This window comes from Dendrobates tinctorius, unplaced genomic scaffold (assembly GCF_039654945.1).
Source record: "Dendrobates tinctorius isolate UK_male_01 unplaced genomic scaffold, ASM3965494v1 ptg000103l, whole genome shotgun sequence".
Lineage (NCBI taxonomy): Eukaryota > Metazoa > Chordata > Amphibia > Anura > Dendrobatidae > Dendrobates > Dendrobates tinctorius.
Genome location: NW_027361771.1, coordinates 40,767,649 through 40,784,715, shown reverse-complemented (window position 1 = coordinate 40,784,715; position 17,067 = coordinate 40,767,649). Strand labels below are relative to the sequence as shown.

The 17,067-nt window shown below is 44.3% G+C and overlaps 1 long non-coding RNA gene across 1 annotated transcript in view; it reads left to right on the top strand.

The window, feature by feature from the left end:
- LOC141100077 (uncharacterized) overlaps positions 1 to 15,123 on the top strand; it is a 35,451-nt gene extending 20,328 nt beyond the window's left edge. Inside the window, exons 3-4 of the long non-coding RNA XR_012234595.1 lie at positions 12,057 to 12,167; positions 14,959 to 15,123. This is a non-coding gene — a long non-coding RNA (uncharacterized lncRNA). The remainder of the gene's footprint in view (positions 1 to 12,056; positions 12,168 to 14,958) is intronic.
- The last annotated feature ends 1,944 nt before the right edge of the window (positions 15,124 to 17,067 follow it).

The following is a 17,067-nucleotide window of genomic DNA, read 5'->3' as shown; positions in this document are numbered from 1 at the left end:
TTTAATAGGTTAAAAGGGGGGCAATTTACACTTTTCTTTCCACATATTTTTAACAACTTTTTCCACTTTTTATTGGATTTAATAGCCTCCTTTGGGGACTTGAAGGCATGGTGGTCTGCAGCAGACTCTCGACTGTCATGAGAGCTCCCGGTGATCACGTGGGAGCGTGGAATGTCGGCTCGTATTAAATGCCCCTATCAGAGATTTACATTTGGATGTAACAGGTTAATAGCTGCTGGATGAGCTCTAATTCACCTCTGGCTGTTAGAAGGCACATGATGGCTGTTTAAATCAGCCATCATGTGCGTAGAAAGATGCAGGCTCAGCGTAGGAGAATGCATCAAAGCCAGCGCCATGTGTCGTGAAGGAGTTAAACTGATAAAGAAAAAAAGGAGTGTGTAAAGGTAAGGATCACCACAAACAATATGACAAATTTTATTGAGACAATTAAAGTTAGACAAGCAACAGACAAGTTAAAAACAATTAATGAACCAAAAGGTTAACAAATGAACAACAGCATGAAGGGCCTTATAAGTGCCCCCACACACAGGAAAGACCCCTCCTCCACTATGTGCACCTGAAATGTGTTATGATAAAACACACGAAAAGCCACTGACAATAATGGCAAAAGTTAAAGGGAATCTGTCACCCATTTTTCCGCATATAAGCTGTGGCCACCGCCATTAGGGGCTTATCTACAGCATTCTGTAATGCTGTAGATAAGCCCCCGATGTAACCTGAAAGATAAGAAAAACAAGTTAGATTATACTCACCCAGGGGTGGTCAGGTACGGTCCGGGTCCGATGGGTGTCGTGGGTCCGGGTCTGGCGCCTCCCATCTTCATACGATGATGTGCTCTTCCTTGCTTCTGTCGCGGCTCCTGCACAGGTGTAATTCTCTGCCCTTCGCAGCATTCGGGAGCAGGCAGAGAACTGACAGCCCCTCTGCCTTTGGATCGGAGACCCGGCGGCGTGATGCGGGGTCCTGATCACTGCGATGGAGACCCGATGTTGTCATGACATCTGGGTCTCCAGAGCTGAGAAACTTGACAGTGCATGTCAGGAAGTATCTCAGGTTAGTGTACAGAAACTGCTGCGCTGACAGCTTCTATAGCATGCAGATTCTGCTTCATCTGCATGCTATAGAAGCGATCAGCCTGCGCAAAATGACGGTCCCATAGCGGGACACAATGTAAGGGCTCATACCCATTTGCGAGAAATACGGGCGAGTGCAATACGTTAGAAAAACAGATTCCAATTGGACCAATGTTATTCAATGGGTGACATCTCATCTGCGATTATTTTTCTCAGCTGAAATAGGACTGATAAAAAATCACAGCATGCAGCGTATTGCTGTGTATCTCGGACGAGACTTGCCAATACAAATCAATGGGTGTGAGAAAAAAAATCGCACAGGACTTGCACCATGCGAGTACTGTCTGATTTCTATGCATCGATGTCCTTTGAAAAGCCAGCAATTCACGTCCGGCTACTGTAAAATCACACTGACAGCTCACCAAACAATAGATATATACACATAGAATACATTCATAAATATATACACGTCAGTGACATATATATATATATATATATATATATATATATATATATATATATATATATATATATATATATATATATACACACTGCTGAAAAAAATAAAGGGAAGACTTAAACAACAGAATCTAACTCCAAGTAAAAAAAAAACTTATGTGAAATCAAACTGTCCACTTAGGAAGCAACACTGATTGACATTCAATTTCACATGCTGTTGTGCAAATGGAAAGGACATCAGATGGGAATTATTGGCAATTATCAAGACACCCTCAATAAAGGATTGGTTGTGCTTGTGGTGACCACAGACCACATCTCTGCACCAATGCTTTCTGACATGTTTTGATCACTTTTGAATGTTGGTTGTACTTTCACACTCGTGGTAAAGTAGCATGAGACGGACTCTACAAACCACACAAGTGGCTCAGGTAGTGCAGCTCATCCAGGATGGCACATCAATGCGAGCTGTGGCAAGAAGGTTTGCTGTGTCTCTCAGCATAGCGTCCAGAGGCTGAAGGCGCTACCAGAAGACAGGCCAGTACACCAGGAAACGTGGAGAGAGCCATAGAAGGGCAACAACCCAGCAGCAGGACCGCTACCTGCACCTTTGTGTAAGGAGGAACAGGAGGAGCACTGCCAGAGCCCTGCAAAATGACCTCCAGCAGGCCACAAATGTGCATGTGTCTGCACAAATAGTTAGAAACCGACTCCATGAGGATGGTCTGAGAGCCCGACGTCCACAGATGTGGGCTGTACTCATAGCCCAACATCGTGCAGGATGCTTGGAATTTGCCACAGAACACCAGGATTGGCAAATTCATCACTGGCTCCCTGTGCTCTTCACAGATGAAAGCAGGTACACACTAAGCACATGTGACATACATGACAGAGTCTGGAGACGCCATGGAGAGCAATCTGCTGCCTGAAACATCCTTCACAATTACCTGTTTGGCAGTGGGTCAGTAATGGTGTGGGGTGGCGCTCACCAGAGAGAACCTGATTGCCATTAGGTACCAAGATGAGATCTTCAGACCCCTTGTGAGACCATATGCTGGTGCTGTTGGCCCTGGGTTCCTCCTAATGCAGTACAATGCCAGACCTCATGTGGCTAGAGTAAGTCAGCAGTTCCTGCAAGAGGAAGGCACTGAAGCTATGGACTGGCCCGCCCGTTCCCCAGACCTGAATCCAATTGAGCACATCTGGGACATCATGTCTCCCGCCATCCACCAACGTCACATTGCACCACAGACTGTCCAGGAGTTGGCGGATTCTTTAGTCCAGGTCTTGGAGGAGATCCCTCAGGAGACCATCTGCTGCCTCATCAGGAGCATGCCCAGGCGTTGTACAGCAGGGAGGTCAAACAGGCACGTGGAGCCACACACAATACTGAGCATCTTTTCCTTGTCATGAGGCATTTACACTGAAGTTGGATCAGCATGTAATTTGATTATCCACTTTGATTTTGAGTATCATTCCAAATCCAGACTTCCATGGGATATTCATTTTCATATACATTGATAATTGTTATGTTTTATTATTCTGAACAGATTCCACTATGCAATGAATACAAATTTGCAACTGGAATATTTCATTCAGAGAAATCTAGGATGTGGTATTTTAATGCTCCCTTTATTTTTTTAAGCAGTGGAATTTTTTTGTTAGGACATTATAAGGGTTAAAAGTTGACCAGCAATTTCTCATTTTTGCAACAAAAATTACAAAACCATTTTTTTAGGGACCACCTCACATTTGAAGTGAGTTTGGGGGATCACTGACCCGAATCATGTTCTCTGGGTTCTCAGCTATGCCTAGTCGCCGAGACACCAGAGTAACTCAGACTCTGGGGGGCGCTATACTCTTATTTCTCAGCAAAGTTAAACAGCGGCACTGAGGCATAAGTACCCTTAATTGCAGTCGTTAAAAGGCATATCAGCAGTCGATAAGGGGTTAAGGGATAGTGGGTTCAGGAGCGATGAGTGTGGTTTTGTGTCTTGTTTTTTTTTCTCATATAGTCACTAAAAATTACTAAAATGAAAAAGCGCAAATCTGTAACGACCCTGCCCCTCTCAATTACATTAGGTTTTCAAAGGAATTATGGATCAAATTCTGTGTTCTAAACCATTCTGCTCTAAATTTCATGTCTGATAACTTTCTTTTTTTGGCATCGTACAGGAGGTGAAAGCAATATTCGATAATGAAAGTTATCCAATTTGGAATTTGAGAGGCAATTATTGAGGACAAGAGGATTCTCGGAGTCCTTAATTGCTACACTACTACAAAGTAGAAAACAGTCCACGACCCAAATTTACACTAGAATATGGAAAAAATTTCTTCAATTCCATACAGTACCTCATACAACAGAAGTTCCGATAATCCCAATCTTGGAATTTCTGCAGAAGGGGAAAGACTTAGGCTTAGCAGTAAATACACTGAGAGTACAAATATCGGCATTAGGAGCACTATATGGCCATAATATAGCAGGCAACAAGTGGATAACTCGTTTTATTACAGCATGTGAACGAATAACTCCAATCCACATACCCTCCGTCCCTACATGGGATCTAAATCTGGTCTTAGACGCCCTAACGGTAGACCCCTTTGAGCCGATCGACACAATACCCTTCAAATACTTAGCACTTAAAATGGCCCTCTTAGTATCACTGACCTCAGCTAGAAGAGTGGGTGATATTCAGGCCTTGTCAATAGATCCACCTTTTTTCCAAGAATACCAAGACAGATTGGTATTAAAACCAGACCCTGCCTACCTGCCAAAAGTGGCAACAAAATACCATAGATCTCAGGAGATACTCCTCCCAACCTTCTATAAAAATCCCTCTACTCCGGAAGAGCAGAGGTTCCATACTCTGGACGTCAAAAGAACTGTCCTAAGATATATGGAGAGGTCCAACAGTTGGAGGCAGAGCAGGGCCCTATTTGTTTCATTTCAGGGCTGTAAGAAGGGGTATGGAGTCACGAAGAGCACCATTTCCCGGTGGATCAGAGAGGCCATTCGTTTAGCCTACTCCGCAAAAAACGAAGATCCTCCAGGGAACATCAGGGCGCATTCCACCAGGGCAATGGCAACCTCTTGGGCGGAAAAGGGAGATGTTCCGATTGAAACTATATGTAAGGCGGCAGTTTGGTCATCCCCTTCTACCTTCTATAAGCACTACAGACTTGATCTTTCATCAACCTCTGACTTAAGCTTTGGCAGGACTATCCTTGGCACGGTGGTCCCACCCAGGTGATGGTCTCTGGAATCTCTCCAGTGGGTGCTGTCGTGGCGAAGAGTAAAAAGCCGGATTACTTACCGGTAATGCTCTTTTAATGAGTCCACGACAGCACCCGTTCACTTCCCCCCCTAAAGATATCAATAGTTAAAGTATTACCAAATAATGGATAAGAAAGATGTTAAAATAAGAGAACATTGCCTAATCTTTGGCGGTCCTTCTGGTACTCTGAAACGTAAAACTGAGGAGGAAAGGCGGACCGCCCCTTTTATCTTTCCTGTAGGGTTTCCTGTTCCAAATGGGCGGATCCGATACCTCCAGTGGGTGCTGTTGTGGACTCATTAAAAGAGCATTACCGTTAAGTAATCCGGCTTTTCTGGTGAAGGCAGAACTCCGTCTTGTGACACTATGTGGCATAGGTACTGGATCTCTCTCTTGAAGTGGTGGCACTTCTTTGGCTTCACCTTCAGGTTATGAGCCCGCAGTCTTCCGAGTACCTGTCCAAGCCGGGCAATATGGTCTTCGAACGAGGCAGAGAACACAATGATGTCATCCAGGTAGATCAGGGTAGCCTCAAAGTTTAAGTTTCCCAAATACTTTTCCATCAGCCGTTGAAACGTCCCCGGAGCATTGGAGAGCCCGAAGGGCATCCGGTTAAACTCGAACAATCCCATAGGGAGGATGAAGGCAGTTTTTTCCTTGTCTTTATCGGCCACGACCACTTGCCAGTATCCGCTTGCTAGATCCAAGGTGGAGAAGTACTTGGTTTTCCCAAACGCTGTCAAGGATTCCTCAATGCGGGGTAACGGATATGAGTCTCGCACAGTGTAGGCATTGAGTTCCTGTAATCTACACAGAACCGGATGGTCCCATCCTTCTTCTTGACGAGCCCCACCGGTGCCAACCAAGGGCTCTGACTAGAGTTGAGCGACTTAGGTCGGATCGGGTTTCATGAAACAAAATTTGTTTCAGATGAAACTGGTCCGACTAGGGCAAAAAAAGTCGGAGTTTCATCCGAAACCCGACCCCAATGCAAGTCAATGGGAAATAAAAGTCGGCATTGAGCGGATGACATTCATCCACTCAATGCCGACTTTTATTCCCCATTGATTTGCATTGGGGTCGGGTTTCGGATAAACTCCGACTTTTTTTGCCCTAGTCGGACCAGTTTCATCTGAAACAAATTTTGTTTCATGAAACCCGATCCGACCAAAGTCGCTCAACTCTAGCTCTGACTACTCTGCACGACTCCTGAATCCAGCATCTGCCTCAATAATGTCTTCACCTCTTGGTACATCTTGCGTGGGATTTGCCGGTATCATTCTCGAATTGGACAAGCGTCCCCGGTCGGTATCTTGAGTGTGATCGCTTCGGTACAGCCAAAATCTTCGGCGTGACGGGCGAATGCAACCTGATTTTCCCATAGCATAGCTTCTATCGCCCACACACGCTCAAGGCCAAGAGCCTTCACATCCACTTCCATTTGGTCAAGGATGATCCGCCCAGTCCTCTCTGGGGATGGCTTCTCTTCGGGCCCCGCAGCAGCGACTGCCAGGGTCCACCCCACTAACACTAGCATTCTCGCTATTGCAGCCTTCTGCCTGCATCTTGGTGATAGTCACCCTGCTCGCAGCGCCACTTGAAGTGATGGTCGGGGACCACCACAATGCAGGGAGACTACGGTACATAAGATGAGGTGCAAACCACAAAGGGTTAACTTATTTACAGGCAAGGAATGCAGTGTTAGGAAAGTGTAAACAGGGGTATGCAATGACATAAAACAATTTATAAAAGTGATATTCTCTAGCTGGGCCGTACATATGGCACGATGCACCAACTATTACAGATCAGCGTATTCTTTCAAAAGGCAAAACAATACAATAAAGTACAGTATGCTGCTACTCTAACTATGAAAAATGTAATTTTGGAGTTTTGCTTTTTTTTAATCCATCGGATTAATTTATTTTATATTTAGATTGACTGGACATTTACAAATGTAGTGATACCAAACATATGTTTTTATAATTTTTATTTTTAATAGGTTAAAAGGGAGCGATTTCCACCTTTTTTTCCCCATATTTTTTTGAAACTTTTTTCCAATTTTTACTGGATTTAATAGCCCCATTTAGTAACTTGAAGGCATGATGGTCTTCAGCAGACTCTCGACTGTCATGAGAGCTCCCGGTGATCACGTGGGAGTGCGGAATGACATGCCCCCCTGTCGGCTCATATTAAATGCCGCTATCAGAGATTTACATTTGGATGTAACAGGTTAATAGCTGCTGGATGAGCTCTAATTCACCTGCGGCTGTTAGAAGGCACATGATGGCTGATTAAATCAGCCATCATGTGCAGAGAAAGATGCAGGCTCAGCGTAGGAGCCTGCATTAAAGTCAGGGAGCCAGCGCCATGTGTCGTGAAGGAGTTAAACTGATAAAGAAAAAAAGGAGTGTGTAAAGGTAAGGATCACCACAAACAATATGACAAATTTTATTGAGACAATTAAAGTTAGACAAGCAACAGACAAGTTAAAAACAATTAATGAACCAAAAGGTTAACAAATGAACAACAGCATGAAGGGCCTTATAAGTGCCCCCACACACAGGAAAGACCCCTCCTCCACTATGTGCACCTGAAATGTGTTATGATAAGAGACACGAAAAGCCACTGACAATAATGACAAAAGTTAAAGGGAATCTGTCACCCATTTTTCCGCATATAAGCTGTGGCCACAGACATTAGGGGCTTATCTACAGCATTCTGTAGTGCTGTAGATAAGCCCCCGATGTAACCTGAAAGATAAGAAAAACAAGTTATAATATACTCACCCAGGGGTGGTCAGGTACGGTCCGATGGGTGTCGTGGGTCCGGCGCCTCCCATCTTCATGCAATGATGTACTTTTCCTTGCTTCTGTTGCGGCTCCTGCACAGGCGTAATTCTCTGCCCTGTTGAGGACAAAGCAAAGTACTGCAGTGCGCAGGCATCGGGAAAGGTCAGAGAGGTCCGGGGCCTGCGCAGGGCAGTACTTAACTCTGCCCTCAACAGGACAAATCAGTACACCTGCACAGGAGACACGACAGAAGCAAGTAAGAGGATGTCATCGCATGAAGGTAGGAGGCGTCGGACCCGCGACACCCATCGGACCGGATCGCCCCCCGGGTGAGTATAATCTAACTTGTTTTTCTTCTCTTTCAGGTTTCACGTTCTAGAATGCTGTAGATAAACCCCTGATGGCGGTGGCCGCATCTTATATACAAAAAAAGAGGTGCCACCATTGTATTTTTGATATCACTTGACAAATCTCCAGGTATTTCTTTGGTGTGTTTTATTAACGTTTGTCATTATTGTCAGTGGCTTTTTATAAGTGCCCCCACACACAGGAAAGACGCCTCCGCCACTATGTGCACCTGAAATGTGTTATGATAAAACACACGAAAAGCCACTGACAATAATGACAAACGTTAATAAAACACACCAAAGAAATACCTGGAGATTTGTCACGTGATATCAAAAATACAATGGTGTCACCTCATTTTTCGTATATAAGATGCGGCCACCGCCATCAGGGGTTTATCTACAGCATTCTAGAACGTGAAACCTGAAAGAGAAGAAAAACAAGTTAGATTATACTCACCGGGGGGCGGTCCGGTCAGATGGGTGTTGCGGGTCCGACTCCTCCTACCTTCATGCAATGACATCCTCTTCCTTGCTTCTGTCGTGTTTCCTGTGCAGGTGTACTGATTTGTCCTGTTGAGGGCAGAGTAAAGTGCTGCACTGTGCAGGCCCCGGGCCTCTCTGACCTTTCCCGGTGCCTGCGCACTGCAGTACTTTGCTTTGTCCTCAACAGGGCAGAGAATTACGCCTGTGCAGGAGCCGCGACAGAAGCAAGGAAAAGTACATCATCGCATGAAGATGGGAGGCGCCGGACCCACGACACCCATTGGACCGTACCTGACCACCCCTGGGTGAGTATAATATAACTTGTTTTTCTTATCTTTCAGGTTACATCGGGGGCTTATCTACAGCATTCTGTAATGCTGTAGATAAGCCCCTAATGTCTGTGGTCACAGCTTATATGCGGAAAAATGGGTGACAGATTCCCTTTAACTTTTGTCATTATTGTCAGTGGCTTTTCGTGTCTCTTTTCATAACACATTTCAGGTGCACATAGTGGAGGAGGGGTCTTTCCTGTGTGTGGGGGCACTTATAAGGCCCTTCATGCTGTTGTTCATTTGTTAACCTTTTGGTTCATTAATTGTTTTTAACTTGTCTGTTGCTTGTCTAACTTTAATTGTCTCAATAAAATTTATTTGTCATATTGTTTGTGGTGATCCTTACCTTTACCCGCTGCTTTCTTTCTTTATCAGTTTAATAAGTCACAGACCGCTCCCGGCACGTTAAGCCCTGAAATGCTGCGATCGAACACAATTGCAGCATTCCAGGAGCAGGCTGAGAACTGACAGCCCCTCTGCCTTTGGATCGGAGACCCGGCGGCGTGATGCGGGGTCCCGATCACTGCGATGGAGACCTGATGTTGTCATGATGACATCTGGGTCTTCAGAGCTGAGAAACTTGACAGTGCATGTCAGGAAGTATCTCAGGTTAGTGTACAGAAACTGCTGCGCTGACAGCTTCTATAGCATGCAGATGCTGCTTCATCTGCATGCTATAGAAGCGATCAGCCTGCACAAAATGAGTGTCCCATAGCAGGACACAGTGTAAGGGCTCATACCCATTTGCGAGAAAAATACGGATGAGTGCAATACGTTAAAAAAACGGATTCCACTTGGACCAATGTTATTCAATGGGTGACATCTCGTCTGCGATGTTTTTTCTCAGCTGAAATTGGACTGAGAAAAAAATTAACAGCATGCAGCGTATTGCTGTGTATCTCGGACAAGACTTGCCAATACAAGTCAATAGGTGTGAGAAAAAAAAAATCGCACAGCACTCGCACCATGAGAGTGCTATCTGATTTCTACGCATCGATATCCTTTGAAAAGCCGGCAATTCATGTCGGCTACTGTAAAATCACAGTGACAGCTCACCAAACAATAGATATATACACATATACACACATGTCAGTGACACACACACACACACACACACACACACACACACACACACACATATATATATATGTATATATATAATTTCCACTGCTCAAAAAAATAAAGGGAACACTTAAACAACAGAATCTAACTCCAAGTAAATCAAACTTTTGTGAAATCAAACTGTCCACTTAGGAAGCAACACTGATTGACATTCAATTTCACATGCTGTTGTGCAAATGGAACAGACAACAGATGGAAATTATTGGCAATTATCAAGACACCCTCAATAAGGGATTGGTTCTGCTTGTGGGGACCACAGACCACATCTCAGCACCAATGCTTTCTGGCTGATGTTTTGGTCACTTTTGAATGTTGGTTGTACTTTCAAACTCGTTGTAAAGTAGCATGAGATGGACTCTACAACCTACACAAGTGGCTCAGGTAGTGCAGCTCATCCTGGATGGCACATCAATGCGAGCTGTGGTACGAAGGTTTGCTGTGTCTGTCAGCGTAGCGTCCAGAGGCTGGATGCGCTACCCGGAGACAGGTCAGTACACCAGGAAACATGGAGGGAGCCATAGAAGGGCAGCAACCCAGTAGTAGGACCGCTACCTCCACCTTTGTGTAAGGAGGAACAGGAGGAGCACTGCCAGAGCCCTGCAAAATGACCTCCAGCAGGCCACAAATGTGCATGTGTCTGCACAAATGGTTAGAAACCGACTCCATGAGGATGATCTGAGAGCCCGACGTCCACAGATGTGGGCTATGCTCACTGCCCAAAGTCGTGCAGGATGCTTGGCATTTGCCACAGAACACCGGGATTGGCAAATTCACCACAGGCGTCCTGTGCTCTTCACAGATGAAAGCAGGAACACACTAAGCACATGTGACAGATGTGAAAGAGTCTGGAGATGCCGTGGGGAGTGATCTGCTGCCTGCGACATCCTTCACCATTACCTGATTGGCAGTTGGTCAGTAATGGTTTGGGGTGGCATTTCTTTGGAGGGCCGCACAGCCCTCCATGTGCTCACCAGAGATAGCCTGACTGCCATTAGGTACTAAGATGAGATCTTCAGACCTCTTGTGAGACCATATGCTGGTGTGGTTGGCCCTGGGTTCCTCCTAATGCAGTACAATGCCAGACCTCATGTGGCTCGAGTGTGTCAGCAGTTCCTGCAAGATGAAGGTATTGAAGCTATGGACTGGCCCGCCCGTTCCCCAGACCTGAATCCAATTGAGCACATCTGAGACATCATGTCTCGCTCTATCCACCAATGTCACATTGCACCACAGACTGTCCAGGAGTTGGCGGAAGCTTTAGTCCAGGTCTTGGAGGAGATCCCTCAGGAGACCATTTGCTGCCTCATCAGTAGCATGCCCAGGCGTTGTACAGTAGGGAGGTCAAACATGCACGTGGAGGCCACACACAATACTGAGCATCTTTTCCTTGTCATGAGGCATTTATACACTGAAGTTGGATCAGCCTATAATTTGATTTTCCACTTTGATTTTGAGTATCATTCCAAATCCAGACTTCCATGGGATATTCATTTTCATATACATTGATAATTGTTATGTTTTATTGTTCAGAACAGATTCCACTATGCAATGAATAAAAATTTGCAACTGGAATATTTCATTCAGAGAAATCTAGGATGTGGTATTTTAGTGTTCCCTTTATTTTTTGAGCAGTGGATTTTTTTTGTTAGGACATTATAAGGGTTAAAAGTTGACCAGCAATTTCTCATTTTTGCAACAAAAATTGCAAAACTATTTTTTTAAAGACCACCTCACATTTGAAGTGAGTTTGGGGGGTCATTGACCCGAATCATGTTCTCTGGGTTCTCAGCTATGCCTAGTAGCCGAGACACCAGAGTAACTCAGACTCTGGGGGGCGCTATACACTTATTTCTCAGCGAAGTTAAACAGCGGCACTGAGGCATAAGTACCCTTAATTGCCGTCATTAAAAGGCATATTAGCAGTCGATAAGGGGATAAGGGATAGTGGGTTCAGGAGTGATGAGTGTGGTTTTGTGTCTTGGTTTTTTTTCTCATATAGTCACTAAAAATTACTAAAATAAAAAACGCAAATCTGTAACGACCCTGCCCCTCTCAATTACATTAGGTTTTCAAAGGAATTATGGATCAAATTCTGTGTTCTAATCCATTCTGCTCTAAATTTCATGTCTGATAACTTTCTTTTTTTGGCATCTTACAGGAGGTGAAAGCAATATTCAATAACGAAAGTTATCCAAAAGTGATAAGTTGTGAGTTTGCGCACAACAATTACTGGTATGCTATATTCCAGTCTGTCAGTGAAGCACAACAGGTAAGATGGGGCCTTCCTCCCTTTATCATGTTTTATTTGGTTCCTTCTTACTGTTAAATGAAAAGTCACAAATGGTGGTGTGCAACAAAAAAGACTGTGTTTTTCTTAATCTTTCACCAAATTGGACAAACTGTGTACTTTTTAAATCCGTGTCTGAATGGCTGTGATATCTTGACAGTAAAATGTAAATTGAGTCCTGCCAGAGTCTAAATTCTCTATACACCGAGCCTGACAGATGTAGCTTTGTCCTGAGCACTATGAGAACTCTGCAGCAGAAGGGACACTGAGGAACGGTCAATCAGGCAAGGTTAAAAAAAGCACAGCTATTATGACATTAGTTTTCAGCGTAAGTACACCAGCCTCTTTGGGTTTAAAATATATAATGTATGCCTTGTGAAATCTGGTGACATCTGCTATGAGTCAGGTTTATTTAAAGGTATGGCTGAAAATGGCACTAAATTTGCACATCCTTGCCTGCTAAAAGCTGGCCTAATTAGATTTTCTGCCCTTGATGAACCAAAATAGACCAAATTCATGAACTCATGTGTTCATACATTTCTTGCAAATCATGACTGCTCCCTGCTTTTCTAGGACTGTGTAACATGAACCAATCTTAGTATATGAATGTCCAGGTCCGGGCAGTGTTCTCTTTAGGCCTTTCTCATGTAGCGGAAACATGTAGCAGATCGCAATCGCACTGCATTCGGATGTAAATCAGATGCTAGGTGTGAAAAATCGGATTACTGTCTGTAGGTTACTCAGCGCAATCCTGCTGACAGGTTCCTGTTTTAAAGCAATGACTTGTGCTCTAGTAAATTTTTATACATTTCATCCCAATCCAGCTAACCCCTCTCCGTACAGTGACAGCTGGTATTAGATGGTTTTCCATGGGTAACATAACTAGTTTTTCTACATTAGACCTGTTGCTGTGTTCGGCTTTATGACATCACAGAAGCGTTGTCCCTGAGTCATGGAATGCTCAGCAAGAACGGTCAGAGCGAGGCAAGCAGAGGTAGAGCGGAGAGATGAACACTGTTCCAGAGCGAGTTGAGTCTTACTTTTTCCTTTATTGTATTTTTTTTTTTTTAACTTTTTTTTGGGAGCGTTTCTTACCATCTACACACACTTGTGTGTGTGGAGGGAAAGGCAGCCTAATGGCTGCACCCGTAGCTGGAGGGAAGATCCAACTACGGAGACGTCTCCCACATGCCAGGACATCTCCATACAGCCAGAGGCCTGAACACCACCAAAGGCAAACTGGCTTCACTGGGGGTCTGATGGCAGCACTTTATTCTATCGTGCTATTTATTAAAAAATGCCTGTTTGAAACACCAGAACAGGAAACGGGCCGATATTTGAATAGTTCACCACCAGCTGAAAAGGGCCAATATTCAGAAAGTCCACCACCACATACTCCACCAACCGAAACGGGCCAAAATGTGAAAAATCCACCACCATCTCTTCCACCAACTAAAAAAATGCACCAGTTTGAAAAACTGAAATTGTATCTAAAGGAAAAATATGGAAGCATCAGTGAAGAACCAGAGCCAGTGGTTATAAGGAAACGCCCGAAACTCATCAACACATTAGGTGAGGTATACACGAGATAAAGCGCTCAAGATCCTATACACCAGGAAGGAGCCAACATCCTCTCAAACACCTAAAGTTCCACCGTGTATTACGGTGACTGCTAAACAGGCCTACAGACCTATGCCAGACATGCCAGTCAGCTATGCTGCTAGAAACAACATGCAAGAAATGCTGATGAGCCCACAGGGAGTACGGCGGACCTACAGGAGAGATGAGGGCAACATTTCTGGTACTGGGAAGGTTATTCTCCCTAGGAGAGAATACCGCGGCACTATCATTTAGCCGGAGGAAAATATAGTGGTGAGTGGCTTGCAGCATGCCCATAACATCTTGTACGCAGCTGCTTCTCAGACAGATTTTCTGGTTTTGACTACGGCTTGTTTAATGGATCACGTTTTGTACTGCCGCCTGCCCTGACCTCTGCTTGTTCAATGGATCACGTTTTGTACTGCCGCCTGCCCTGACCTCTGCTTGTTTCCGACTACTCGTTTGCCTAATGATTTTGTACTTTGTGAAGAATAGCACCAGTTCTTCACCAAGCAGTATGGAAAGAAAACTATATAATAGCATCACACAGCTTAACAACAAACCCTAACAAGCTATAATCTGGAAACCGCCGAGACCTGAACCAACCACCAGGAGCTCCCATGCAATGACTGACACCACAACCATCAACTATGGTGCTGTGTTCCTCCAAAATGCTGGAGAACCAGGTAGCACCTTCTCTTCTGATTCTCTCCAAGACCGCATCATAGAGGGGGTCAGTCATCTTCTTACCAGCAGAGCAACCTGCTCCGGATCTCAGATGAGGAGAGAGACAGGAAGCCAAGTTGCTGCACTTTTATAATGAAGGGGATGGTCCTTCACTGGGAAGGGATGCACATCCTGAACACCACGTCACTGCAGTGAGTTAACCCCAGCATGGCCAGAACGGGCCCAGCGGTCAGGGGTGCATCGTCAGATATAGCCGAAGTGCCCTACAATCTGACCCAACCAGCATTACCGCAGAAGGTATTTTTCTCTTAAATTTCCTTCATTCATTCTCCACTTCTCTTGATTTTTCTGGCCAGAATTTCTCTGCATTGTTCTTCCAATGGCTGCAAGATTATGAGATCTGAGGGCTTTGAGATAACTGAGACTATTAAAAACACAAATGTGCAGCACTTCATTTAATTTCTAACTGTTTATTGTTCCTTCATAGCAACTCCATGCCCGAAAAAAACCTGCAGAAAATTCTTGTCACAAAGATTTTCCAGCCAGACCTCAACGCCGCTTCCTGTATGTACTTCTGCCTCCGCGAAACCAACTAATCCTGCTGCCACTGCACCTGTGGGGAATATGTCCTCTGCTCCGAGTACACAGGTACTAGTCATATATTCCCCCTCCTCAGATTACTGAGCAGTTCCATAATGTGATCAGTGGGAGCCGTTGGTAAATGTTGTGGTGTAATCAGATGGCTGACGTTTAGTAGGCTGCAGATGAGTTTACAACAGCCTGTAGTCTGCATGGCCTCTTCCAAGCTTCTACTCTGATTGAGTACTTTAGTAATTTCAAGTTTTACTCCTAAGCTTCTTTATTCAGCTCTCCTTCACTGATTCTAGGAGTAGTGCTCTCTGCAATCATGCAGGGGGCGTTGAGAACCTCACTGTCAGAAATTATGGTGATCTTCGCAGCTAATTCCCCAGAAATAGTACCATTTTTTTTTGTGTATAAGTAGTAAATATATATATAGCACAACATCAGAACAGTATTTATCAACTACAACTCCGTGTGCAAAAAAAGTATTGTGTGATTGATTGGACAAAAAAAGTTGAACTAAAACATAAGTCAATAACAAATTGGTAGTGTTTTGTTTTGTTTTTTTGCTAAATTTATTTGTGCTTAACCTTATTTTATGGGTATCATCTGACCATACTGCCTTGGCATTTGGTAGACAAAATTAAAAAGGTAAATGAGTTGTCATTTTACCTCTTATGATTGTTCAATGTCATTGAGGGGACAAAGTACATGCCCCAAAAAAGAATTTCTGATAAAAGCTCAGTTGGACTTGACATAATTTACTCTGGTCAGCATTATACAATCATAAGCAAACAGCAACACAAAAAGGAAAGAACATACCCCCACCATGGCTTGAGCAGATTTTGCAGTGTGAAAGATATATAATGACTGACAGCTCTGATCTCCCAGTCTACCCTCCTTCCGTGAGTCAATGTTTTGGGCGGGTCAGCTGAGTTTAGCTGTGTCACTTTATAGTTTAGATGATGGAATAAAATAACCTTAATGCCTCACCATTTTTTACTTTGGGAAATGTGTAAGATGCTTTTATAATAAGTTGTCCTCAATATACTTGCATGTGTTCACTTCAACCATTTTTTTGTTTCAAGGAAGCATGAAAAAGCTATTCTGTCATGGTTATTAGGTTGAAATGTAGTTTGTCTTTTGACCTTACTAAAATTTCTTTTGAAGCTGTTTACAAACAAGAACTTTTTTTGGAACATAACAAGAGCTTAGCTTACAGCAAAGGCATGTGAAGTGATGGCCGGGGGACCACCACAATGCAGGGAGACTACGGTACACAAGATGAGGTGCAAACAACAAAGGGTTAATTTATTTACAGGCAAGGAATGCAGTGTTAGGAAAGAGTAAACAGGGGTATGCAATGACATAAAACAATTTACAAAAGTGATATTCTCTAGCTGAGCCGTACATATGGCACGGCGCACCAATTATTACAGATCAGCGTATTCTTTCAAAAGGCAAAACAATACAATAAAGTACAGTATGCTGCTTCTCTAACTATAGCTTGACTGGCCACTGCTACTTCGGCCGCACGGCTACCATGCTCTGTCTATTGCAGCCTATCCTAAGCCCTAAACATGTGCGCACACGGGGTTAACACTCACGGTAAAGTTGGTGTCTCAGGTCCTTCCTGGGGGCCCCCTGCAGTTCTCTGCAAGATGATGTGATGTCCTCCCTGGCTGCTCTGTGCAACGTGGTCTTGTCCTTGTGTGAAGATTTCAAGCCTGTTCCTAGAAACGGTGAACTCCCTCTTCTGAATTCCTTCCTTGTAGATCTTCATGGCTCTTCGCAGTATCACAGGAAAACCACCTTTGTTATCCCCACAAGTTCAGTCAGTTCTAAGCTGCACGTTTTTCTCCTCACGTCAGTCCCCTGCAGACTCCCAGCTCCAAACACTCACTGGGAAAACAGCCCCTCCCCTCTCCGTAGCTGGTAGAATAGAATGTATCATCGCTTCAGCCAAGGGGGTGCTGTCTCTTAAAGGGGCAGTGTGTCTCTGCTGCCCATAGCA